This window comes from Pongo pygmaeus, chromosome 11 (assembly GCF_028885625.2).
Source record: "Pongo pygmaeus isolate AG05252 chromosome 11, NHGRI_mPonPyg2-v2.0_pri, whole genome shotgun sequence".
Lineage (NCBI taxonomy): Eukaryota > Metazoa > Chordata > Mammalia > Primates > Hominidae > Pongo > Pongo pygmaeus.
Genome location: NC_072384.2, coordinates 65,316,299 through 65,333,869, shown reverse-complemented (window position 1 = coordinate 65,333,869; position 17,571 = coordinate 65,316,299). Strand labels below are relative to the sequence as shown.

The 17,571-nt window shown below is 40.7% G+C and overlaps 1 protein-coding gene across 4 annotated transcripts in view; it reads left to right on the top strand.

Annotated features, from left to right (window-relative positions):
• Positions 1-644: 644 nt before the first annotated feature.
• Positions 645-17,571, top strand: part of GALNT3 (polypeptide N-acetylgalactosaminyltransferase 3) — a 47,116-nt gene continuing 30,189 nt past the window's right edge. The window contains exons 1-3 of one of the 4 annotated variants that reach the window (XM_063647608.1): positions 720-1,083; positions 1,214-1,393; positions 5,742-5,929. The gene's annotated coding sequence lies outside the window, so the exon portion shown is untranslated. Of the gene's footprint in view, positions 1,394-5,741; positions 5,930-17,571 lie in introns of all 4 variants that reach the window. The other 3 variants (XM_054478796.2, XM_054478797.2, XM_054478798.2) reach the window with 3 other exon arrangements.

Sequence of the window (17,571 nt, the reverse complement as noted above, 5' to 3'; positions counted from 1 at the left end):
CACTAATAAAACAGTAAATAAGCACCATTAGAGCATGTCAAAATGTAGGAGGAAGGCCACAACTAAACTTCATAGTAAAACCTGCCACCATGTGATTAAACACGACACCAAAAAGTTTTTAGCTAGTTTTCTATTTATATCCCTAGATATCTTTGGGATAGGGACAAAGAAATGAGTTCATAGAAAGGTATAAAGGCCATTTTAAGTCCTGGTTTTGGGTGTGTCAATGTTTGTTGCAGCAGCAGAAGGAAGGCTGAAACAAAGTTGTGTCATAAATGGAACAAATACTGTTTAACAATTTTTTTGTCTTAAAAACAGTAAAACCCACCATCTTCCTGGAGTCTGCATTGTTCCCTTCCAGAATAGATGTTGAGCTTTTAAACAAACCTACAGTAGAAGCAAGCCCTCTCCAGGAAATCCCAATCTCTTTCCAAACAGGGACAGCAAATGTTCTCTCTGTTGTGGCTGTTTTTCCCTCTCCTCTGGGAATTGGTTTGCCTTCTGAGAGCATCCCAGGAAGGGGAGGTGCGCCCCAAATTGGCGAGGCTCTGCCAAATACCAAAGGCTCTTCTTTGGAAGAAGACTCCTCCTTTGGACGTGAGGCGCCCCTACCAGAGCGCCCGCGTACAGAAACGGAAACCACTAGCTGCGCTGAAGTGAGTCAAATGATGAAATCAAGACTGCACGGGAAGGAAGCTCACGAAACCTAACTGGTGACAGAAGCTGCTGAACCCTGCCCGAGGAAACCGCATGAGCCAGCAGTTGCTGCCCTCCCGAAGTGGTCCTCGGAGGCAGCGCACCCCTTCATTTTGGCAAACCGAGGAGGAAGGGAGGAACCGTGTGGGGGAAATCTAGAACTTCTGGTTCCCCAAGGACCCAGCAGACTGTGTTCTGGCTACAGGGTGATCACTGCCACCAGGTCAGTGCAGGATTCCTCCAATGTAGATGGGCCGGGAGCCACAACTTGCGCGGAGCAGCAGCCTCGCTGACCGCTCAGAGAGAAGCCGCGCGACAGCCAGGCTTGGCCGGGACGGCGCCCCCACCCTGCGCGCGCGGTCCAAGGTTCTCACCTGGAGCGCTCAGGTAGGGCTGGGGCGGGGCGGGAGGCTGGCGCGCAGGCGCGGGAGCGGGGCCTCGCCCCTGCCGACGTCGCAGGCTGGAGCTCACCTGGGAGACTCCAAGTGGAAGCCGAGCCTCGGTTGTGCCTCTCCAGGCAACGCGGGAGGCCCAGCGGGAAGGCAGGAGGCGGCTGCGGAGGAGGAGCTCTACTGAGCCGCAACTGTGGCGACAGCAACCGGAGTCGCAGCCGCCGCCACCTGCACCTGGCGCCCAGCCCACGTCCAGCGCCTGCCCGGCCGCCGCTTCCCGCCACCCTGCCCTGCCCACCCGCCAGGTAAGCCAGCGGCAGGCGGAGGGAGACGCGGTACCCCTGGGTGCGTTAGAGCAGGCGGGAGGACCGCCGCAGGGATTCACGTGTTGGGGACAGGGCTACGGTCCAGGTGGCCGGTTGGAGACGGTCTCGAGAGCAGTGTTTCGGTTGCCCCTGGAGAGACCCCGAAAGGGGCGCCCTGGGCCAAGGGGCAGGTGGCGCCCCGGGGGGGAGCCCGGTCACACCCTCTCGCCCAAGGTGCCCCCGCCAGTCACTATGGGGCGGCCCCTGAGGAGCTGGACCGAGACCAAAGACCTGGTGGCCCCGGACTTGCACTTGGGAGGGTCGCAGCGTGGGGACCCTGAGAGGGAGGGCCCGGCGGGAGGCGGGCGCGCTTCCACTCCGGCTAGCAGGTTGCCTGTCTTCTCCAGCCTCTCTGCCCGAGAGGACATCCCGCGACAGCGAAGGGCATGGCTTTGCCAGGCAACTTTCCCAGCCGGGGACCCCAAACAGTTCTAGGCTGCAAACCGCGGCCGCCGAGCCATTTAAATGGTTTCCGAGTGGTTTGGAAAGGGCTCTGTGGCCGGGACGCAGACACCCCTCTCTCTCTGTTTCGCCTCTGCACTTTTCCGGATGCGCTCTCCAAGCCAGAGTTGGGCCCACTTTCCTGATCAATGGAGAAGAGTTCTTTTCTTCCGTGGCGGGAAGAAATCCAACTGCCACGCACCAACCACTCACCATCTCGTTAGAGGACCTGTTGACTTAAGGACCTGTATATCGCGGCTATGGTTTGCCCGTGGCATATGACTCAAACGTTCAAAAAAACATTGTTTCAGGATCCTGCCACGTCTAAGCTTGGGTGTGCCAGGCCCAAATTCCTTTCCCTGCCTAATTAGGCTTTTCTGAAGCCTAAGAATTGAGGGTGAAACTGGCGCTTACCTTAGACTTTTATTTCCTTCTCTTTCCAACTCATCAAAGAAACTATTTCTGTTTTAAGAACCCCATCGAGTTACCAATATTTCCGATTCTTGAAAACGTTAAGTTAACATAACTTGCTATAGAAGTTACACTACATAATGAAGACATTTACAGTCAAATTCTATAGCTAAAAAATATTAAAGTGACAGCATTTTAATTAGAAAATCTCTGCTTGTGGGAAAATCTGTTGCTTCTTTTATTGTATATATTTTTCTTTGCGTTTGTGGCTAAAATCCATGAGGTTAAAGTCACACCCTGCCATTAGATTCTTTTTTTTTTTAAATTTAACTTTTAATATCTGAAGTCTAGCGCACATGTTAAACTTTCCAGGCAATTTGTACCGAGAATCTTTCTTTATATATTGCTTTAGCCAGCATTTTTACGTAGAAGTTTCTGATAATAATAACAATTCCACTAGATTTGTTTTGTTCTATCTCCACACATTTTAAAAATATATTTTAAATTGCACGTTTTACTTAAAATGCCTTATGCAACATGTAGTGGGGGTTTTTTTTCTTCTTCTTTTTAAGATTAGATGGAAATCTAAAAGCCAACCACAGCATAACATGATGTAATTATTAATTCAACCACGACTTTTCTACATTTCTTAAAAGACTCTCACCTGACCTCTTAATCTTGTCTCCATACAGAGAAATAAATGTGCTTAATACTGTTTCAATATGAGGTATAGGAGTTGTTCCCTGAATTTTGAATATTAGTCTTCATTACTTACTAGGCAGATGTTATCAGACTGTCTTTCCTCTTCACCTCTAGTGAGAAATGTAACATGTTTTCATTAGCTAGAGTAACAGTGTGACTTAATCTATCTGTTAAATAGGAAAAATAATACTTTCCTAGATTAAGATAACAAAGCCTTAAAAACAATCAGGAGTATCTTCCAGCCCTAGCATTCTCGGGATCCCTTTCTCACTTTGGAGATTCAATAGTCAAACCATCCATTTGTGAAAAATTGAAGCCAAGAGAGGTATTCTAACTTCATTTCACCCAGAGACGGCATGATCATTCCAGTGGCTTGACTCATGACTCCTGTATCTTACTTTGCACCACCCACATCCTCACTTATCGTAAGATGTTTATCTTTTTTCTTTCATATAATTTGTAAGGCCTTTGTAATTACAGAATAGTCCATTGCTGTTTCTTCAGCTCTGATTTACCCTCATTTCTACTTGTCAAAATGATGCCTGACTTCATGGAGACTACCCAGTGAAGGCATCATGCTCCTCTCATTGTGGAATAGCATGCATATTGGTGATGCCATGTCGGTTGAGATTTTTAGTTCCTTCTTGGTATTTCCAAGCCACAGTTAATTTTTTAAGTCAGTGTGGATAACATTATTTAGTCTTCTGATCTTTTTATTATATTGGCTTAAAATATATTTTATGAGGCAACTACCCAGTGCCTTTCATCCATTTGCTACACTCCAGATTTTTGGTTTCAAGCACACTTCCTTAACACTAAGTTTCTTTAAACTTTTTTTTCCTTTTACTGCAATCCTCAATAATTAATTTATTCTCTGCCTCAACTCTGTAAACTCCAATGTAAGTGTATATAAATGAAACAAGTTTTATTAATATAAAACAGTGCTTAACCTTACAACATGGATGTTCTTTATTTATTTTTAAAAATATTGGTCTAAACAATTAGACTGCTTTATGACCACGAAAGTGCTGGAGCCCACAATGTGAAAATAGCACTATTCTGTTGAATTTTTGTTTTTTTAAAGGCTGATTTTTCTACCAGCTTTCTTTTTCTCTGTCTCATACATGCATACACACACACACACACACACACACACACACACACACAGGCACACACCCACTCACATGAAAGAAAATAAATTATTTCTTAAAAACTTTACTGTAATCCTAATTAAACATGTATTGTAGGGCTTGAGGCTCCAGGACCTTGGTGCTAAATTAAATCTTTCAAATCTTAAGAACTGTATGAAACCTTGTTCATTATACATATTTTGTGTTAAATGGCTTCTCATCATGCTGTAGTGTATTTGGGAACAGGAAAAACCAGAAATATTTTTTTCTGAGGGGATTTTGATGATAAGAATTCATGAAATTTTGAGGGAGAAACATTCTGTCCAGCTCTATTCTAAACTCTTAAAGTTTTGTGACTGAGTTAGAGTTCTGGGTGGAGTCTGAAAATTTATTAGAGAAAACAGCCAGTTTATTATTTGGTTTATATTCTGTTAATATTTAATGCTTTTCTTTTTACTGTAAAACAAGTATAAGAGACAAATTATAGGAATTACACTCCCCCTCTCCACCAAAAGACTACATTGAGAGATTAAAATAGATCCCTAAATGATTTGTAGGAATGTAGTCTTGGAAGCTCTGATTGGATAATTAAGCCTTCTGTAGACACTTTCAATTTTAACCTGCCTTTACATTCTTGGTGGGTGAAATATTTCTCCTAAGGAAAATATTATCATATTTAGGATTTTAGAAATGATCAGTGCCTGAATCATCTTCACATGTATTCAGTTCTCTAGTCCATCAAGTGTAAAAATACATTTGGAATGATAGATACTTTATAGATATAAAATCCTATTGAAAAGGAAGGTATTTTCAATTACCTGTTCAATTATGCATTTAGTTAGTATCAAAATAATTCATACTATGTAATTTGGGTGAAATTTAAGACAACTCATGTACACTCAGGGGGAAAACTGAATTCAAATCAATTCCAGCAGTGGCAAGAGACAAAAGTACATTCACTTATTGCAAAGCAAAGACAAGTAGGACTCTGAATTCTAGGTCATTAGAGACTACTGGCAATTATATGACACTTCCTTGGGTCACTCTCAGAGTTGGGCTCTTATTTTTGGCACTAAAGAGAGAATATTCCCCCAAGTACACCTTTTCCCTATAATTGTTTCAGTTCCAGACTGTCCAAACTAATTTTCTTTTCTATATGATTGCCTATTGGACATCTTTAACATTTCTTCATTACTGGAGATTATATATGTTCAAACCAGAACCTTCATCTCATCAAAAAACAAACAAATGAACAAACAACCTGCTCACTTTCTGTATTCTACCTATAGATAGTAGTACATTGTACCATTTCTTATCTATAATTCAAAAATCAGCCTCTGAAAACAAAGCAAAACAAAATTTAACTCATTTGTTAGCAAAACTTGAACTCAATTGGAGCAAAGCCTGAGTGAACTGTCAGGAGGCTATTGTGATTTTGTATCCAACTTAGTGGATTATGTCCAGCTGCAGAAATAGTGCTGTTTGATTACATAATACTGCCCAGGCCCTGCTGGGGTACACACTTACATTGAGTATGTTAACCATATCACCTTTCTAACATCCAAAAAAAATCTGTTTTTTTTTTTTTTTTTTTATGAGACAAGGTCTTACTATGTTGCCCAGGCTGATCTTGAACTCCTGGACTCAAGTGATCCTTCCATGTCAGCTTTCCAAGTAGCTGAGACTACAGGCTGTCAAATCCTGAATTTTGAAACACGTTTTGCTGCAGAGATTTGAGGGAGTGAATCATAGATGTGTACCACCATCCAGGTGCCATACCAGAAATCCAGAGGTAATTTTAAACTCTTTTTCTTAGCCTCTACAACTGCTGTGGTCTGAATGTTTGTGTTTTTCCAAAATTCATATGTTGAAATCAAATCCAATGTATTGTTGTTAGGAGTAGGGTCTTTGGGAGGTGATTAGGTCATGAGGGCCTTGGCCTCGTGTGTTTTTGTAAAAGATAATGTCCTTATGAAAGAGGACTGAGAAGGCTTGTTAGCCTTCCGTGTGAGGATACATAGGAGGCCATCTATGAGGGATGTGCCCTCGCTAGAGATTGAATCTGCCAGCAGCTTGATCTTGGACTTCCCAGCTTTCCGGTTGTGAGTGGTATATTTGTGTTGTTTAAATTACCCAGTCTAAGGTATTTTGTTATAGCATGAACTAAGACAACAACCATTAGAACACTGAATCCACTTAACATTTTATACCTTTCTCCAAGCCATAAATTCTTCTTTCACTCCTACTGCTCTAGTTTAGGGTCTTAACTTAACATCTCTTAACTAAGGTATCATAGCTGCCTCCTACCTGGTATCTCAGCAGATAGTATTGTCATCCTCAAGTCCATCATCTGGAGGTTGAGGATGATCTTTTTAGAAATGTAAATTCCCTCTCTCACTTAAAATCCTTCAACAATTTTCTGTTGCTTACAGGATAGAACCCACAGCCCTTAAAATGGTCCCATGGGATCTGACACTTGCTTAACTCTGGATTGATACTCCATAAGCCGAAATTTTATTTCCCAGCAACAGACTTCTTGTTTTTTTTTTCTTGTGTGCTTTTCTTTTGCACTTCCCACTGCAGAGAGTGCCTTTCTTTCTACCTTTACCTCTATCTATAGCTCTTAATGTCTCCTAAAACTCAAAGAAGGTCTTGCCTCATTTGGGAAACTGTGTCCCCTCACCCACACCTCCACATATACCTGAGCAGGGTGAGGTGTCCTGTGTATACTTCTATTATTTGCTTGACACGATATAAATATAGTCTGCTTTTGCTCTTGTCTGTATATGTATATATATATATACACACACATAAACACACACACACCCCTTTTGGATTATTTGCAAAATATGCAAAATTTCTCTTTCCATTAAGCCTTTTGTGGAATAAAAATTTTGGAGTAGAAGTGTCGCAGAAAGGGGAGAGGCATCGGCAGGCAATATAAGTCAATCTGCCTTTTTTTTTTTTTTTTTTTGAGATGGTGTCTTGCTCTATCGCCCAGGCTGGAGTGCAGTGGCGCAATCTCGAATCACTGCAAGCTCCGCCTCCTAGGTTCATGCCATTCTCCTGCCTCAGCCTCCCAAGTAGCCGGGACTACAAGTGCCTGGCTAATTTTTTTTGTATCTTTAATAGAGATGGGGTTTCACCGTGTTAGCCAGGTTGGTCTTGATCTCCTGACCTCGTGAATCTGCCGCCTCAGCCTCCCAAAGTGCTGGGATTATAGGTGTGAGCCACTGTGCCTGGCCCAATCTGCCTTTTTAATGGGAAATAAACAAAGAAACTGGGGAGTATCGAACTTGTTTCACTGACTTAATTAGTCTATTTAATTTGGATTGCTGTTACTTCCATCTTATTGCTTTGAATTCTATTTTATTTTGGGGTCTTTTGGTTCTGTTCCAAGATCTTGGGGTTTTATCATTTAAAAGTGAAAAGTTAACTTTGTAATTGAAATGTCTTGCAGCTTTTGCTTATACATATTCCACAATTGAGTATATTATTATTGTTGAGGAGCTTAAAGGGAGCAGCCTTTACTTAAAAAATATAATTGAGTTAGACTAGACCAAAACCCTTTCCCAAACAAAGAAAAACAAAAATAAAATTAGGCAAAAGATTTCTTGGAATTACCAGTCCTCCTTTCATCTCTTTCTGGCTAGTCCTATGCCAAGTTCTGTAAGTTTTACCTTCTAAATGTTCCTCAAATCCATCTACTTTTATTCATTCCTATCTCTATCATCATCTCTTGCCTGGACTTTTGCCATGGCCTCCCTGTTTGTCTAGCTGAGCTCATTCTGGCTTCTTGCTTGTTGGTTCCTCACCCTGCACCCAGAGTGATCTTTTCAAAATATGTGGTTATGTTATACCCTGCATAAAGCCCTTCATGGCCCTTAAGATAAGGCAGACTCCTTAACATGCCCAAAGGCCTGGCATGATTTGGCTCCCATCAAACATATAGCACACTCATCATTGCTCCAGCTCTACCAATCTTTTTATATTGCTCTGTTCCTTCTGCCTCTAGGTCTTTGCAAGTGGTCTTCCTGGCCTGGAAGGCTCTTCCCTCCCCTTTTGGCCTAACTACTTAACATGCAGTCTTCAAATTCCACTTTGAGCTCCCACTTTTTCATCACTAACTGTAACTTGGAATTTTTCAACAGTCTCACCACATCCTTCCCCCTAACTATGGGTTAGAGTGAAGACTGTAGCCTAAAGAAATAAAGTCCTATTTAGTACCTGGGAGCATTAACTTATAAAAACAAAAGTTTCCCCACAAAGGAGGCAGACATTAATATATGACCCATATTTTTAAAAATAGATTTTAGTTATTAATGCCTTTATATTTTTATCAAGTAATAATAGTTTATATTTACTCTCATAATAAGTACTGGTCCTTATTTACTATTGAACACTTACATGGCAGGCATATTTTAAGCAATTTACATGTAAGTGTAAAACACTTACAAAGCAACCCTATGAGGTGCATGCTATTTTCCTCCCTATTTTAAAGATAGGAAAATTGAGAGATTAAGTAGTTTGCCTCTATTTACAAGGTTAGTGAAAGATTAGAGCCAAGACTCAAGTCCAAGCAGTACAATTCCAAATCCTGCACAGTTCGCCTTCTGTTTCCAGGAGTTCTGTGTCCATAGCCTCAAACAACCTTAGATTGAAAATATTCAGGAAAAAAGTAATGCAGCAATAAAAAATAATATAAAAAAGCACAGTATAACAACTATTTACACAATATTTACATTGAATTGGGCATTACAAGTAATCTAGAGATGATTTAATATAATTGGGATGATGTGCATAGGTTAAATCCAAATACTACATCATTTTATAAAAGCGACTTGAACATCTGCAGATGCTGGTATCCACAGGGGTTATGGAACCAGTCTCCTGCAGATACCAGGACATGACTGTACATTTATCCTGCTTACATGTAAATAAAATAGGGTTATTAAAAGACTTCCAACAACAATAAAAATCCAGTCAACTCTGCCCCTCCTTTCTCATCTCCCCAGTCCTGTTGCCTAAAAGCAACTACTTTCATTTATTTAAATGTTTCTTCTGGCCCTTACCTTTTCAAATAATATGCTTATACTGCTGTTTCTTAATGTATCAATATTTGGCAATATCTACTGACTTCCCATTGTGGTAGATAAATATTTAGCTCTTTCATACACAGCCACCTCTACTCTCCCTACTTGACCTCCCAATATAATTCTCACATTGTTTGTTTGCATTTTGTTATTTATTTACTGTGACTACATAGATATTGTTTACTACTGAGTCAAGCAAGCATATTACGAGTAGGATTCCTTACTTGTAAAATATTTTTTTTAATCTTAGAAATAATAATGATCTCATTTAAGAAAACACTTGGCTTAGTGTTTCCATACATCTGTTGGAGTACAATTTCTATGTACTCTAACATCTTTTCAGCTTGGTTTCCCATGTAGTCTAACATAACAGATTTATTGGTCCCTTACTGGAGCAATCTGTCCTCTTGTCCCCATTTGCACTGTTGTTCTCTAGGCCTGTTCCATGGTGGTTGTTTGGGATTTCTTTTTGGTGACATCTCTGGTAGAGCCTCTGTTCCTTAGATACTGTGACTTTTGTTTTTTATTCACACCCTCATTTGGATGAAACACATATCCACCACTAGCTTCCTGGAAAATGGTGCATGGAATTAAGAAATGTGAGATACTGCATGTCTAAAACTCTTTATTCTACCTTCACACATTTTCCTGTCTGTTTTATTTAATTCTTAAAAATGTGTTAGTAGTTGCAGTTGTTTGTGAACTCCAGTTGTTTGAAGTTCACAATTTTCAATAGTTAGGAAGGGTATATGATAAATCTTCCTTTCACTGTTGCCCTCTGACACCAGTTTTCTTCTCCAGAGGTAACCAATGCTATTTTTTAAAAATATAAAAACAATATGTATGTATTTTACCTCTTTTTAAAATACAAATAATTCTTGCTTTTTTAGTTCCCATTTAACTATATTGTGGCGATCATTTCATATCAGCATATAAATTGGCTATGTTTTTTACTTTGTATAATATTTAATCATATTACTCCATCATAATTTATGTCTTTCCCTATTGGTAGAGTTCTTGGTTGTTTCAACCCTTTGATATTAGAACAATGCTTTAATGTGCAAGTTACAGGTGTGCCATTTCACTAGTGCATTAGCATATCTATGGGATTTCTAGAAGTCATCCCCACATCTGATTGATGCTTTGATAGAGACCACAGTAGTAAGCAGCCCTGCAAGTTTGATAATTCTAAGTCAAATGAGATAAGGAGAAAGGGGGAAAAACACCTGATAGTAAATACTTAATGGCAGAGTGGGCTCATTTCTAGAGGACAATTAATAAAGCAGACAGGGTTTCTAATAGAAATTATTGTTTTCTTTGAGCTTTTTCAACATGACCTTTGTTTTTTCAGATGTGACCCATCATCTTGAACTGGATAAAACTTGTTTCTGTTGTGACCTCAGTCTCCTTCTTGTACTCTACCCTCTATCATTGCCTCTGTTAGTTTCACTGGCCTCTTGTCTCATATTTTTGAGTTCTAGGTCTACCACTAAGATAATGCAGAAGAGAGAGCACTCCATTTGCTAGCACCTTTCTTTTTCGGGATGGGGTCTTGATGTGTTTCCTAGGCTGGTTTTGAACTCCTGGGCTCAAGCAATCCTCTTGCCTCAGCCTCCTGAGTAGCTGGGATTACAAGCACCTAGCTAGCTAGCACCTTTTAACAAGTCCAGAACACATCCTTAACACCCATCACAACTTAACAACCTCCATAGCCTCCACATTGACTCATTTGCTGAGTTCAGCTAACTCTACTTCCAAAATCTGTTTCTAAGCTTCCATGCCACTTGTGTATATTTATCTCTTGCCTGGACTACTTTTAAGGGTATCCTAATTGCCTTTAGCCTCCTATCAGGTTTTTCTACCTCCCCCAAAATTCCATATCCAGCACAACTTCAACGATAATCATTCTAAACTTCCGTTCTCATTAGGTCGTCACCTTGCTTAAAACTCATCAGGGCCTCTCCCTTTGCCTAAAGAATTAAGTATAAATCCCACTGAATTGAGCACCCCACCCTCCCCTATTTGGAGCTTGGCATCCAGTGTGTGTTTAGTATGCCTCACTGTATATGGTAATTGACTATGCATGGTTCTGGGTAAAATTACCCTACTTGAGGCCAGCTGTTGATAGAAGAATTAAAGTTTAGGCTGAGACTGGTTTATTTCCAACCCAAATTTTATATTAAAGGAGGTTTTCTTGTGCCTTAACCATGAAGAGTAGATAATGCAGGAATTTTAGATGGTAGTTGGAGAAGTGGAGGGATATTGTTTGCTTCAAATTAGGCACATATATAGCCTAATCTTAAAGGTAGACACAGATTTTATGTATAATAAAAAATGATGTTATGGAAGACTTGAAAAGAATTCTGTTTTACATCTGGGGAGGTGGCAGCTAATGGGGAAGGGGTAAATATGGGGAGACTTATAAATATTGAGATTGAAGTCTTTTAGAATTTCTAGAGCAGAGGTTAGCAAACTATAGTTCTTAGACCAATTTGATCCACTACCTGTTTTTGAAAACAAAGTTTAATTGGAATGCAGCTATGATCATTCATTTACAAATTGTCTTTTTTGTACTACAACAGAATTGAATAGTTGCAGTAGAGACCATATGACCAGCAAAGCAAAAAAAAAAAAAAAATTGTTATCTAGTCCTTTACAAAAAGTTTGTCGACACTTTTTCTAGAGGGTAATGGAAGCTGAGAGATGGAGGAGGAGTATCTATCACATCAGCATTGGTAAACCTGTAGAAAGGTGAATGCAAAATGATAACAATTGAGCAAGCAATCTTCTTTATTCCTTCACTCCCTATTCCTTAATATTCTTGAGGCCTCAAAGGAAGAATGAATGGAGAGAAATTGCCTACTGCTTGTGTGTGTTTGGACTCCTTCAAAAAAGAATGTTTGGTTGCATTAATTGAATGCAACCTGTCCATCCTCCAAATACATGCCATGAAAAGGCCCAATAGACACTCCTTTCACTAAAGTATTAAGAAGTACATTAGTGAAGGGATTCCCTGCATCCATGAAAAAATCTGTGGCTGCTCTCCTTTGCAGACCATTGAAATTGGATCTCTGATTTTACTGGAGATGATGAAATTCCATGGTAGCAAAAGCCAAGTGGCGATAAGCCCTTATACACCAAACACAAAGTATATACATCTCCCACAATGAAAAACTGAGACATAGAGGTATCAGAAAACATCGGCTTGCAGATGTTTTTGACAGCTGAGATAATGTCTTTGGTATATGCCTAGTGGTAGCTAATGAATGAAATATGTAAGCAGTACTGTAGCACCCCTTCATCTATATAATAGGAAAAACTCTAGCTCTGGTAGCAAAAAAGTTAACTTTAGTTGCTACAATCAAGAGTTACAGCATCTCACTCAGTTTTCAGACCTAAGTCAATTCACACTCCCAAAGCTTTTCCCCAAAGGGACCTGTAGCCATTTACCAGAGACTATGCTTTGGGGAAAAGGAAATAATCAGACCTTTCATACTAATTCCTAGGGGGACCCAAAAATATTGTGGCCGACTGTTCAAAGTGGAGACTTACAGTGCTCAGGTAACAAATGGAGTCTTAGCTCCAGTTGTACTCATAGTGGGTCTAGGGGGTCAGCAGATCTAGCCTGTGCTTATTTCCCCAGTTCTTTAATGAATAATTGGAGTAGACATACTGGGTAACTGGCAGAATCTCCATATTGACTCTCTAAACCAAGCTTGTTTAACCTGTGGCCCATGGGCCACATGCAACCCTGGATAGCTTTGAATGTGGCCCAACGCAAATTTGTAAACTGTCTTAAAACATTATGAGATTTTTTTTTGTAATTCTTTTTTTCCCCAGCTCATCAGCTATCATAAGTGTTAGTGTGTTTTATGTGTGGCCCAAGACAATCCTTCCTCTTCTAATGTGGCCCAGGGAAACCAAAAGATTAGACACCCCTGCTAACCCATAGAGGGAGGACCACGTGATAGGAGAGCTAAGTAGAAGACTTTAGAATTTCCCCTTTCTTCAAAGATGGTAAATCAGAAGTAATAACATATCCCTGAGGAAACTGTCAAGATTGATGTCACTATCAAAGATTTGAAATAAGACTTGTGATATCTATCACATCCCCATTTAGCTCACTTATTTTGCCTTGGCAGAAGTTAAATGGATCTTAGAGAATGGCTGTAGACTACCCTAAACTTATTTATTGGGTGACTCCAAATGTAGTTGCTGACCCAGACGTAATATCTTTATCAAACCACATAGCCCCTGGCATTTGGTATGTAGCTATTGACTTAGTTAATATCTTTTTCTGCCAATTTACAAGGACCACCAAAAACAATTTGTTTTTATCTAGCAGGGCCAAAAATATGGCTTCGCAGTCTTGCCTCAGGGCTAGATCAATTCTTAATCTTAGTCATCGTAACATTTCACAAGCCATCACACTGATCCACTACATTGATGATATTATGCTGATTGTCTCTGATGAGAAGAAAGTAGCAAATACTTTAGATATCCTTGTAGAGCATGTAAGAATTAGAAGGTGATAAATCAGCCCCATAAAAATTCAGCAAAATTTCTGGGCATTCAGTAGCCACTACGCTCGATAGGCTTTTTTTTTTTTTTTTCTTTTTTGAGAGGGAGTCTCATTCTGTTGCCAAGGATGGAACACAGTGGTGGGATCTGGGGTCACTGCAACCTCCGCCTCCTGGGCTCAGGCAATGTTCTTACCTCAGCCTCTTGAGTAGCTGAGACCGTAGGTGAGCTCCACAACACCCGGCTAATTCACGTATTTTTTTTGTAGAGATGGGGTTTTGCCATATTACCCAGGCTGGTCTTGCACTCCTGGGCTCAAGCAATTCACCTACCTCAGTAGTGCTGTAATTACAGGCATGAGCCACTGCACCCAGCCTCAATAGTCATTTTTGAATTTGGGGGCAACATTTACAACATTTGAATATGCTACCTCAACCTGTTTACAGAGTAACTCATAAGGCTGCCAGTTTTTAATGATGATCAAAGTAGAAGAAGGCTCTGCAGCAAGCCCAGCAGTACAGGCTATGCTACCACTTCAGCTTTATGATCTAGCAAACTCAATGACTCTCTTAGTATCTGTGCCAAAGAGAAATGCTCTATGGAGCCTCTGGAAAGTGCCAATAGCAGAATCACAATGCAGACATCTAGGGTTTTGAAATAAATATTTTCTTCAGATAACTGTTTACTTTTTGATAAACAGCTTCTGACTTGCTACTAGGTAGATATTGAATGCATAATTATGGAGTGTCAGGTTATCATGTGGACCAAGTTTCCCATCATTATCTGGGTAAAATCTGACCTGTCTTGCCATAAGGTTGGCGATGTACAACAGCAATGTATCATTGAGTGGAAATAGTACATGAGACAGAACTAGAGCAGATCTGGATAATACAAACAAGTTGCATGAACCAGGGACTCAGACTTCTTTGGTAGCAACTCTAATGGCATTGCCTCGTCTCTTTCAACTCATGCCTGTGGCCTCTTGGCGATTCCCTTAGTCCAGTTGTTAGAAGAAAAAACAACAACAACAACAACAACAACAACAAAAAACAAACAAAAAAACCCCTCAAACCTGATTTGCAGATGAATCTGAACAATACACGAATACTACCCAAGATTAATGACTGTTTAGCACTATAGCCCTACTCATGAGTAACTGTGAATAATACTGGATAAGGAAAATTTTTTTTTGTAGGTAGAGATTTGAACAGTAAATATGGTTGTCCACTATGTTGGGAATGAGACATGCCTAGAAATACAGATCTATATTGGTCGTTGATGGGTAGTTGTTAATGGTTTTTATGGTCAGAGTTGGAAGGAACAGGATTGGAAGATCGGTGACAAGGTAGTTAGTTTGAGGAAGAGGTATGTGAATGAACCTTTCAAAATGAAAAGACCTTGAAAAAATTTGTATCCCCTCTGAGTGCCCACAAAAGCACATCCATTGCAGAGGAGGCTCTTAATAATCAAGTGGACAAAATGACACATTCTGCATGTCAGTCAGCCTCTCCAGCTGTCTCAGTGGGCCCATAAACAGGGGTCTTGGTCGGAAGACTGGAGCTGTGTATACATGGGCTCAGCAACATGGCTTCCCCTTTGTAAAGTTGACTGGGATAGCGCTGCTGCTGAGTTCCTAATCTGCAGAGTCCAACATTGAACCCCTGAGGGTATCAGCCAGCCCCTGGGTGGCAGGTTCATTACACTGGATTTCTTCCTTCATTGAGGGGGCAGAGACTTCTCCTCACTAGAATAGACAAGTATTCTAGATATGGATTTGCCCTTCCTTGACATCACCAACATCTGTGGACTCCTAGAATGCTTAAGGGCATGGTGAATACAAAGTAGTAGTTAGTGTAAGAAAGAAGCCATAGATATTCATTATGGCCTTGCAGCCAATTAGATAAGTGAGGGTTATTGTAGGTTTGCATATTTTTTCTTTTAAAATTTTTTTTTCAATCGGCTTTCTCAGGTTCAATGCACATTTTTTCTTTACCTCTTATATCTAGGTTTTTTTTGTATATATTAACAATTTTCTTCTCTCTCATTTTCATTTTAAAAAATGTTAAATAGAAGCTGTTGGAGATCAACTTTCCAATTTAGGTAACAGAATATTTAGTGGGTCTGTGACAGAATTTAAGGAGTAACTCAGAGTCACAGCAATGACTACAATAGGACTCTATGTCTCTCGTTTTTGAGGAGATAGAACTTCTTCACTTATAAAGAAGGAGTTAGACTTTGTTAGGTGAAATATAGAATTGTGTTGTTATTGTACAGGAGTTTCAGTGTGTGGGAGAGGATGCATGTGGAAGCTGAGTAGTCAAAAGTGTAGACTTTGCTGCTTATCAGTTTACCATGTCTTAGTTCCAAATTTACTGTATTAGCCTGCTGTGTAATAATGGAGCTGGGCCTTGTAAATTTCTTTTTTGCTGGCTCGTACACTGTTAAGCCTTGTCAGTAGAGGGCACTGGAGGGACACTGAAGTGGCTGAGGCTTCTCTTTCTGGTTTCTGTGATGCTCACTGGCTAAGCTCCTTTTGAGCATAGTTTTCCTCCACTGCTCACTCCCCAATATGATTTTCTCCAGTACTAGGTATCCACAGAACACAGCTTTTTCTAGAGTTGGTGTTCCCCACACACTGCACTTTCTTTAGTGCTTGATTTAGGCAGCAGTGGTGTACCCTTGAGGCACAGACACCATGGACCTGCTCTGTCACCCAAGTCACTGCTCCCCAAACTCTCTCCTCAGGTCCACACATGCCAACTCAGGGCCCCACAAGACTGGGTGTCTAGGGAGCCAGCTGCCCAACCTTTGTCCCAGGCAGCCAGCCCAGAGCCGTTGTTGCCTGTGTGGCACATGAAAGTGCACTAAACTCCTGCAGGGGACAACCTCTGTGATTCCAGATTCCCTCAGCAGCCAGCAGTTTTCCTCAGCACCTAGCTAGTTCTAGGGTTCTGTCCCCCGGCTGTGAATGGCCTCTTCTGGAACTTCAGGGGCAGATTTCTGGTAAGTCCCATGAATGAAGTACTTCTATGACTTTTTACCAGGTAGTCAAAGCTAGGGCATCTCCATAGACATCTCTGGATCTCAGCCCTGGTGAGAGGAGAGCCCTTCCTTGAACATTTATTTCAGCCCTAGGGGGAGTGGTTGCCCCTTATACTGTATTTACAACTCCTGCATTCTTTAGAATTCTCCTTAACTCTCACTAGGCAATTTCCTGTTACTCCAATCCTCTTTTAATACCAGATTGTATTAAACTCTCTCTGTTCAAATTAGCATGTGGTTTCTATCTCCTTACTAATCCAAAAGCCACCAACTATGTTTACAAGGTAAATAGATGGACAAATGTTTTAAAATGCAGTGCCTCTGCCGGGGGTGTGGGGAGGGGCAGGGAATACCAGTTACATGAATAATCTCTGGATCCACCTAAATCACTCCTCAGAATTCCTCTACTCTGTAGTATGACATAAGTAATCAATGTGTATCTTTCATACGTAATGTAAAAGTCATTCACAGGTGTAGATGTGGCAGGAAAGAGCATGTGAGCCCCTGAGTTTGTGACTCCCTTGACAGATAATGTAGTACCATAATTACTTGTTTGTGTCAAACTGTCAAGATAGAGTTGGCTAGCTCACAAATCAAGATTCTATCAGCAACCTTTCACATTCAGAGATGACGATGAGGGAGATGTCTATCTGACCAGGGGTAGCTGAGAAGTTGGATGTCTGACCCTGTCCTTCTCAGTATTGAAACCTGTGCCTCACGGTTGCTGATGGTTAACTCTGTCACTGAGCTTTTTGTCTCACAACATGCAGATATCTTT